The 10063-nt window shown below is 33.9% G+C and overlaps 1 long non-coding RNA gene across 1 annotated transcript; it reads right to left on the reverse strand.

Annotated features, from left to right (window-relative positions):
* Positions 1-8051: 8051 nt before the first annotated feature.
* Positions 8052-9830, reverse strand: LOC113361131. Its single transcript, XR_003364958.1, has 4 exons — positions 9091-9830; positions 8840-8976; positions 8689-8750; positions 8052-8371 (listed from the first exon to the last, which is right to left on the reverse strand). It is a non-coding gene; the product is annotated as an uncharacterized LOC113361131 (long non-coding RNA).
* Positions 9831-10063: the final 233 nt, after the last annotated feature.

The raw sequence follows: 10063 nt of genomic DNA on the forward strand, positions 1-10063 counted from the left end.
ATAGAAATAATCTAATAAAACCCTCGAAGATTTCGAATATTGTCTTACAAAAATATCAAATAAAACCCTCGAAGTTATCTAAGAAACAAAAATTCAGCTAGAATTTTTGATGAAACCAAATTTGGTTCCATCAGAAAAGTAAATCTTCTAAGTAAATATTTACCTTAGACCAAAGTTCTGTTTTTTCTTCAAGATTCTCGAAGTTAGACAATACTTGTTGACAGATGTTGCTAAGGTTCCATCTAGCAAACCTCGAATACTTGTCTAGCCCATGCTTTCTTTGTGCGATCTTTTTCATCTCTGCCAACCAATACTGCAAAAAAAAAACAACAACCAATATTCAAATTAATCATCAAAAACAAGTCCCTTATTAATCAATAACCAATATTGAAAAAAAATACTTAACTTATGAAAAAAAAGAACAAATCTTAACTTACCAGAGGGTATATTACACAACCAACAACATTTTCTACGTTTGTTCTGTTTGTCATTATCGAATCAAGTACATAGTCATGGAAGACTTCCGGCCAGCACACCTTGTTCATATCAAACACCATATACAAGTACTTTGCTTCGAGAGTCTGACCACATTTGTTAGGTACAAATACTGAAACCAACAGAAACATTACGAAAAACTTGACAAAGTCATCCGCTCTGGTTTCATCATTTGCGGCTTCAAGCATACGCTTTTCAATATCGGTTTTTTTCGTCTTTTTATTTCCAGCAAAATAATTAGCCACAAAGACGTTAACCTTTTTAACCAGATCTTCATCAATGTTGTCTGCTTCTACATAGTTCACCATTTGGAAACCAAAAGTCACAGCAAAATGTTCGGGAATTGTCCGCAAAGTCATTTTCCTTGATCTTGCTAATTTGAAACAATACAGGAGCTTACCATCAAGTTTGTTTTCAATTGTACTTAAAAACATTATTACTGCTTTTGTCTTTTTGATGAGATCATGTTTGTTCATTACACCATCATAGAACGGCTCAAAGAAACGCCAGAAAGGACATGATTTAAGAGCTTTCAAATGCAGTTGCTTGTTTTTTATCAACGCCTTAATTTTCACTGCTAGCTCGTACAAATGATGCAATGAGCACCTGTATGGTTCCTTATCTCTTTTTTTACCTATTATGAAACCAAAATTAAACCATAAGAGAATAATAAATAATAATGATGAAACCATAAGACATACACTTGTAATGATGAAACCATAAGCACGAACAAAGTGATGAAACCATAAGCATAATTGAAACTTGTATGAAACCATAAAATTATGTAACATAGCACCAATCTCCACAGTTTGAATTCAAATCAACAGCCAATAACAACTCTAGAAGTAAACCAATAACTAAAACTGATGAAACCAATTTTGGGTTTCATCAAGAAACAGAAAATGAAATCTGGTTTCATCGCAAATCTGTTACATCATTCTTGCAAACCTAAACCTAACAAATGAAAAGTGAAGAAACCAAAAATGGTTTCATCAAAAAGACCATATTATTATGATGTAACAGATTAACAATTGGTGGAACCAATTTACCAATTGGTTGTAAAATGATGAAACCCAGAATGGTTTCATAAAAAAAACAAATTATACTTTGGTTTCATCAAATAAAAAACAAATGAAATATGGTTTCATCAAATAGAAAAAAAATATCTAGTTGCATCAAGTATACAAACAATTGAAATCTGTTTTCATTTGGTTACATCAAACAAACTGAAACCTAAACCTAAACCAAAGAAACGATGTAACCAAATGAAAATAGAACCTAACCTAAGAAATGAAACCTAAAAACAGAAAACCAACCCAGAAATCAAATGAAACCTAATAATATTTTGAATTCAAACTCGAAATCAACTTGAAAGCAAATTCGATTTCTTACCTTTAGGAGATGGTTTCGCTATTTTCTTTAGGTTTTCATCTTTCTTTTTCGCCTGTTGATTTTGTTTCTTCGCCATTTGGGGTTAAAAAATTAGGTTAGATTTTGTAGCAGTGGTTGAAGTACGCAACCACAGAATAAGAGAAGAAGGTAAAATCGAGAAGATGAAGACGAATACAGATTGATTCTGAACGATTTTGGCTTAGGGATGAGCAGATCTGAGATTTCTGGGTTGGTTTTTGAAGGAGTTACAGAGGAGCGGAGGTTTTAAGAAATTTTGTCCGTTACGCAGGTTGTAAAGTAATAAATTACTGGGTCGTTTTCTTTCTCAGTTTCTTTTGGGTTGAATTAGGGGAGGGTTGTTTAGACAGTTTATGATATTTGGGGTTTTTGTATCACTTTTGTTTGGATGGGTTTTTTGTAGATGGATTATAACCCCTTTGGGGTTATAACCCGCGGACCGTTAGAATTATTAAGGTTAGTGTAGAGGGTAATTTAGTATTTTCAGACACTTTTGTCATATAGTGATAGGCCCAAATTAATCAGGCCCCAATTTAGCCAGGTTTTGTTGTGGTTGCTCAGACAGATTCCATTGCCATTTTGACTATCCAACATTTATTAGTTTCATATGCTTCGGAAAAAAAATGTAAATATATATAAATTTCATTTTGCGTAAACAGTAAATAATGGCTTTTGTTAACTAGAATTACTTTATTTTTTTGAAAATTATTTTATTTTATTTCTTTGAAAATTGTGTTTTTTTGTCTTATTCTACTGGAAATTGGTTTTTTTACACTTAAAACATCAAATTTTATTCCCAATGCAAAGAATTACTGTTTTCAATACAATAAAACAAACAAATCTTATTTTCAATTCAAGAAATTATTATTTTAGTGAACCTTAACATGTATACGAGTATACAAGTTAAATAAATAATAATAAACACTACCACTTGAAATTCAAAAGGTTTTTTCACAGAAATCCACACTCACAAGCAAAGAAAAATCACTTAGGATTTAATAAATATAAAAGATAATGGCCCAACGCCTTATACAAAAATGTTGTAGGGCACTGCACCCAGTAATTGCCGAGAATAAAGTAAACTTTAGATCTCTGCCTCGATTATTGTGGCAAACCAAAGGAAGAAATCCTATCAGTGTGAACAGTTACTCGGATACCTGTCTCCGTCGACCCCATAGTTTCAGAGATCGTACACGTATGTGAAAGCATATTATAAATCAAAAGTCTTCTCATTTGTCTCACTAACAACTCATTGTTCTTGATCTGTAATTCTGTATAACTTCCGCAGAAAATGTGTTTGCCCGATCAAACATGTAAGGAATATCGTACTCTGGAAGAATTATAGTTCCCGTACTCCAGCACCTTGTTGTGTGGTTAAAGATTGACAAGAGAAGTCGATTTAATGTCGAACTAAAATCACACAGGGATAATTCCCCATCTATTTCTGACAAGTGCAATTGACTAATACTCAACATTCCGTCACTATACACTCCACGAGGTTCCGTAGTGCTATACTTGCGTCCTCCAGGTTCCAGCGTGCGAAATTCTTCCGTCTCAATATCGAATGACATGATAGAATCCGAGAATGGAGAAATAAACCCACGGTTTAACCAACAATAATGTCTTCGATCAATCATCCAGCATAAGGTCCCTTTCACAATAAGGGGAGGTCTGTTTCTAGATGGTGGATAAGAAAATCTGCCGACGTCTCTCCTAGTTTTAGTTCTTAAACAATATGGGCTGTTTCCAGAAGTAGTATAATACAGCAATTCGTAATCCTTTCTTATTGGATTGAAGTATAAACCGCATGCATGCATATGAATATCTTTCGTAGTTAGTTGTTCCCCTGTAGTAGGATTCCACGTATAGAAAGTTTTAGGGAAGCCAATCACATTGGCAAACATAAGAAACCCATCATAAGAATCCAAAAGAAAGTTGGGATCAGTAGCAGAAACAGACCGAGATCTCGTGAGTTTTTCTTCAATCCTCCCAAACTCTTTGTCCAGATAATATAGCTTTGTAAATTCGCAATCAGTTTCTGAAGAAAGCTGAACAACTATTACCACTTGGCAGTGGTTAAATTTGTAAAGGTCTCGATACACGTTGACACCTGAAAATTTGTAATTTTTCTTCTTAGATTAGGGAGGTGGAGATTAGGGAGCCAAATAACACTAAATTTATTTTTATCGAATTTATTAAGGAAAAAATGTGTCAAAACCTATTTTGGTTGCGCACCGAGTGCTACACGTACACAGAATTAGATGGACACAGACAATACACTGGAGCCACCTACCGGCTTGCACTGTTGGGTCATTGAGTTATATCATGATGACGTGGAATGCATTTTGTTTTTTATTGGAACTGGAGCAGTTAGGGTCTGCCTGCCGACCAACTCTGTGTTGAGCAGAAAAGAGGATTCTCAAAACTCCTCCTCCATGATCACTTGAAAGTTGAAACGAAAAAAATGGATCGGCATACACTTTTTGATTCAAATACATAATCAAAATCATCTAAAAATTCAGATGTGAACCCCCTTGACTAGGAATTAATTATATAAACTACTCAGATTTCCACCAAAAAACAAACAAAAAAAAAATTCTCAGATTCTCATAACAGAACAATACATAGACAACAATAATAAGAAGAAAATTATACATACTGTTTGTTTAAACGTAGTAGATTCTTCGAAATTCATCTCGCTTGATCTTCTTCAATTGCTATTACTCATTTCATAAATAAAATTAATCCCCGATCGGAACATTCCTAATCCTATAATTAAGAACTCTTGATGGGTTTATTAATCTCTAATCGCTGTGTACTGGAGAAGGCTTCTGTGATCAAATTTTTCTAATCTACAAATAAAAACAAATTGATTTCGCTACTATAAAGAGGCAAATTTATGGAATATTTTGTGAAGATATAATCACGTTTTCGGGTGGTGGTTGGCGGATGTGGGCAACTGCAACCGATCAAGTTCTCCAATAACGATAGTTTAGATAACATTTGGCCGGTGGCCCGCACATATTAGTTGACCTAGTAGCACAATTTAGAAATGATTTATCTTTTAAACTGTACCACGGATATTCATAAATTTTATATTATTAAAAAGCATTTTATTATAAACATGAATATTAAATTATATAAAATCACATATTAATTAGACAAAATAAAAAAACAACTGGGTCATCTAATAATGGGACTGAAGGTTGTTTTCTTTTGATCAGAATACATACAGTTAAACCTCTTCTAGCCTTGGGACCACTAAATTTTATTAATTTAAAGAGTATGAAATTGTCGATAAATTAATAGTTTATTATTTTAAAGATAAATTAATAATATATTAATTTAGAGAATATTTCCTATTGATAAAGTTAATAAATTGAATTTTGGCTCATTTAATTTGGACGATTTGGAATTTAAAGTATTCTACTATCACAGTATGATAGTTTTCGTTGCAATATAATAATGCAACTCTAGGTCTTATGAGTGCATTAAGAATTATTAGGGATGAAATACAATTAGATTTGAACTTCAATGAAAAACAAACAACTATTGATTCATATTTTCCTAAAGTTTGATATGTATAAGAAATTTTTTAATTTTCTTATTAATAATTATTAATTTATATAATATTTGGGACCTAAAATACTTAAGGGAGATTTTTGAAACGTATTAAATTATTATATTATCGAAATTATTATTTTAGCACCATAGACCCAAGAAGGGATGAAACTTTTTTATTATTTTAGCGAGTATTAATTTACAGAGGTTCTACTATATTCTAGTTTTTGTACGATAGTTGATAACATTTGGCCGTTGAAATATACCATTGTTCAACTTAAAAAAATATCAATCTTTGGAAGCAACTAGCGCAAGATGTGAAGCCACTTTCTTCAGTTGACTCAATTTTCCTTTTTTTTTTCTTTACTTCATGGGGTATTTGTATAAGGTCGACCAAAATTAGAGGTTATTTATAATTTTCCCACAAAAAAATCATAAGATGTCAAAAGGGAATGAGGACTTGCAAAGAAAAAAAAAGTAATTAGAGCATCCCACTTACAAATTAGCATATTCAAAGAGTAACCATCAAAATAAGGTTATTATTGGGGCGTCACACTTCAATAGAGGGGCATCACTTGGATTCTTAATGTCCAAAAAAGTGGTTATGGGATATCCTAACATATATACAAAAATGTCTAGATTACCCTTTAACTAAAATAAATACTTAAAAACCGTAGAAGTGGTTTTACGTTTAGGTTTGGTTTAGTTCCAACCGTAGAATTTTATTTACATGTAGTTTTACGTCCAGGTTTGGATTAGTTCCAACCGTAGAAGTGATTTTACAGGTTTCTTTTAATTCCAACCGTAGAATCCGATTTTACGTCCAGTTTTCTTTTAATTCCAACAATACAAGTGATTTTACGTCCAGGTTTGGATTAATTCCAACCGTAAAATTTTATTTGCATGTAGTTTTACGTCCAGGTTTGAATTAGTTCCAACTATAGAAGCTCATTTTACGTCCAGGTTCCTTTTAATTCCAACCGTAGAATCTGATTTTATGTCCAGTTTTCTTTTAATTCCAACCATAGAAGTGATTTTACGTCCAGGTTTAGATTATTTTCAACTGTAGAAGTGTCCAGGTTTGGATTATTTCCAACTGTAGAAGTTTATTTTACGACCAGTTTTTCTTCCCATAAAAACTTTGCCTAAGAATTCACCGAGTATACAACAAAATACATTAATTTAATTTTATCTAATTAAATTAAATTAAAATTAACTAAATAAGGGTTTTTTAGTCATTACAAAATTATTTGAGATAAGGAGTTTTTGATATTCCTTATGGGTGACCCGTTTTTGTCCTATTAGGTGACGCCCATCTAATGGAATGTGACGCCCCGATAATAACCTTCCATCAAAAATCTCGGTAGCTTTGTTAAACTTCAACAAATGTGAAAACTTTTTGGGTTTCTTTTATGTTCCTAGAATAGCAAACCATGTGGCTGATACTTTACCCAAAGAGGCAATTTTTTTTGTTAAACTTACTAATTGGGACAAGAGTCCTCCTGCCTATATTTTATCAAACTTGGAAGTAGATAAATCTAATGTAAGAGAACAACATCTTCACTCTACATTAGACATCTCTACCATACAAGATCTAAAGGTTGCTAACCCCCTAATTTAGTTGTTTGGAATGAATTTTAACTCACAGAGAAGAGAAAAAAAAATAAAATAATAATCTCAGTAGCATCCCAGTTACATATCGTAGTTTCCTGTAAGCATAATAGGCACCAAAGATGTTTCCACAAATTTTATTCACCAAAATACCGTAAAAATGGGTATAACAGTAGTATAAGGTATGCATGTAAGCACAACAATGTATCAAAAGCAATTCAGAATGCAGTTACCAATTGTTTAGTAGCTTGAAAATCTCCATCAATCTCCACAACAAAGTTCCCTGGAGGGAAATCGACATACCACGCAAGCCTTAACCGTACACTCGAATTTCATGGCTATTATCAATTTATCAAAGCAGCCGATCAAGTCATCGACTAAGACTACCGCAATTCATTTTAGATTATTGTACTTTTCCAATTATTGACTTTCCAACAGGACTTTTCTCTACACTGTTCCTGTCTCATACTAGAGTCTAGTCTTCTTTACGAGTCGGTCTGGGGATTATACAGCTTCCTAATCCTCCTCTTCTCACATTACATTTTCATAGCTTCATACACATTTACAGGGAGGACCTGCTGAGATCACAGTTGAGAGAGAGCTAGAGATGACTTCTAATGTGGGTCCGACAGGATTTTTACTTGTTTTCGTCATTGCATTTGCTTTGCTTCGCCATGCAACCTCTGACGAAATTGATGTCTTAGACACAACAGGATGGACAATACCTAGTAATGGAGAGTAGACCTCTATCGTACCTGGGCTGCTAGCAAGAAATTCAAAGTCAATGATATCCTGCGTAAGCCACTTGACTTCTATCCCGGATTTCAGTAATGGTGTTTTCTTTGCTCTTGTGTGAGTCACAAATTCTGATTCGTTATTCTTCTCCTCTACAAAATAGTCCTTGTACAGTAGATTATATTCTTTCACAAAAAAAAAACAGTAAGATCTAAATTTGAATTGCTTCTAAATACTTCTGTTAAAAGATTCGCAGTTCAACTGTCTAACTTTTCTCTTAATATCTGTTTCACAGTCCTTGGGTTTCCACCAGGAGAACTCGATGTGGTTAAAGTATAGAAAGAAGAATATGAGAGCTGCAATGCAATGAAGTGCAAACCTCCATCAGTAGGAAAGGTCCCAAGTGCGGTGGTAGCAGACAAGTTATGTTTTCAAGATACACTCAAGTTTCCGCAAAAGACAAAATAACGTAGCGCAACAGCTTTCTCCACTGCTTTCTTGATGAAAGCAATCCTTATTCAAGCCAAGATCACCAGAAAATGCATATTTAATAGAACCCCTACACAAACGGCAAATGAATTTTTAATAAGCTAATCTTTATCAAATAATTCGTATTGTGATGAATATCAAAACCTAGCATGGTGCGTGCTGTTAAACAACAATACTTATCCATCTAAGCTGACAACTGTAACACTATTTTATAAATCCTCACTAATCCAGCATTGAGCTTAACAAAGTAAATGTAAATTTTTCAAAGCATACTGCCATAACCATTTCAGCTTGGCAACTAAAACTTGATCAAAACAAAAATTAGAATTCACATTCCCATCCCTGACAAAAAGTACTGCATGCACTTTGTAACATCAATATCATTACCTCTCTCCTTTTGTGGGACATGGACCAATACACAGCTTGCATCCATACTGCGTCTCAAGGGCCTGCAAATCGAACACCCCAAAACACTATCAAACTATCTTCATGACCTACAACTTAAAAAACCTCCTTTGCATGAAAAGAACCCTGTTACCTCCAAGAATGAGCACTTGAATGCCAAAATGTATCCCTCCCTTGTTCAGTCTCAAATGTAAGCAACTTCAGTTCATGGCCACCTTCTAATTAAGGGTCTCATCATATCCAACAGACTTCACTTCACCACCTAAAGAACTAAACCAAAGAGACATAGATCACATTCAAATATTATATTCACCTGAGATAAGACTACAGTTTAGACTGTATCATCACTCCAAACATAACATTATTGTTATCCAATTTTCTTACCTTTCTCAAAAATGTCAATCTGAAAGCAAGTCAGGCTAACACTTCATAATTGTCAGAGTATACAGAAAACAAAGAGCAAAGTGTTCTTAGGTAGTGATTAATGCCTCTAAGAGCTCGCGGTACTCCTCCATCCAATTATCGAAGTCCCTTACTATCTTATATATTAGTGATATTGTTAATTTGAGAATCCACAATATGAATCCAATAACTCAAGTTAGTGGCTGTTCTTTCCTTCTAAATCGCTTATCCCATCAATGTTGTATATACACATCATTGACAGAGCTGTCAAGGTACTCTCGGTTATATGTCTCTAAGTGACATTTTCACAAACAGCTACTCGAGAAAAGAAATTTCAGCATCAATAACAAACAACGGAGCTATCAAATTCAAATCTATAAAAGCAAAATCTGATTGATGCCCAGATCTAGGAATCAATTCCCCGGGAGAATTCGGTGATAATTTCTGCATAGTTCCCACAATCGAACAATTATAATCGTCCTTGTAACTCCTTTAGTACGATGAAGCATCAGTTTATTTTATCAATGAAATCTCTTTGTCTCTCTGATGCATTTTCAATACGTCCAACATATCAGGTTTAGCACTATCTATGGGCGGTTGGGTGGTACATTGATGCGGCTCAATGGAACTAGTTTTAGGAGCTCAATATGCCCGCGAAGCCCGAATTGAACGAGAGAATGGTGGCCAGCCAGGTTAGTTCTCCTAGATAGTAGTCTACTAGTCTTTCATCCATCGATACCAACTGAGACGGACAGCAGCTAAGGGTAATTTTTGAAGCCCATTACAGGGGCTCCAACTCCAATAGAGGGTTTTTATAGATTTAAATGTCCTAAATATGAAATATGGATGAGAACACCTAATATATCCGTTGACATGGTTATATTGACATAATCTTCACATTTTAGCTCTATTTTTTTTACTGAGCCCAACCGGCAATGAATTTGAAGCTAATATT

The sequence above is a fragment of the Papaver somniferum genome, chromosome 3 (assembly GCF_003573695.1).
Source record: "Papaver somniferum cultivar HN1 chromosome 3, ASM357369v1, whole genome shotgun sequence".
NCBI lineage: Eukaryota > Viridiplantae > Streptophyta > Magnoliopsida > Ranunculales > Papaveraceae > Papaver > Papaver somniferum.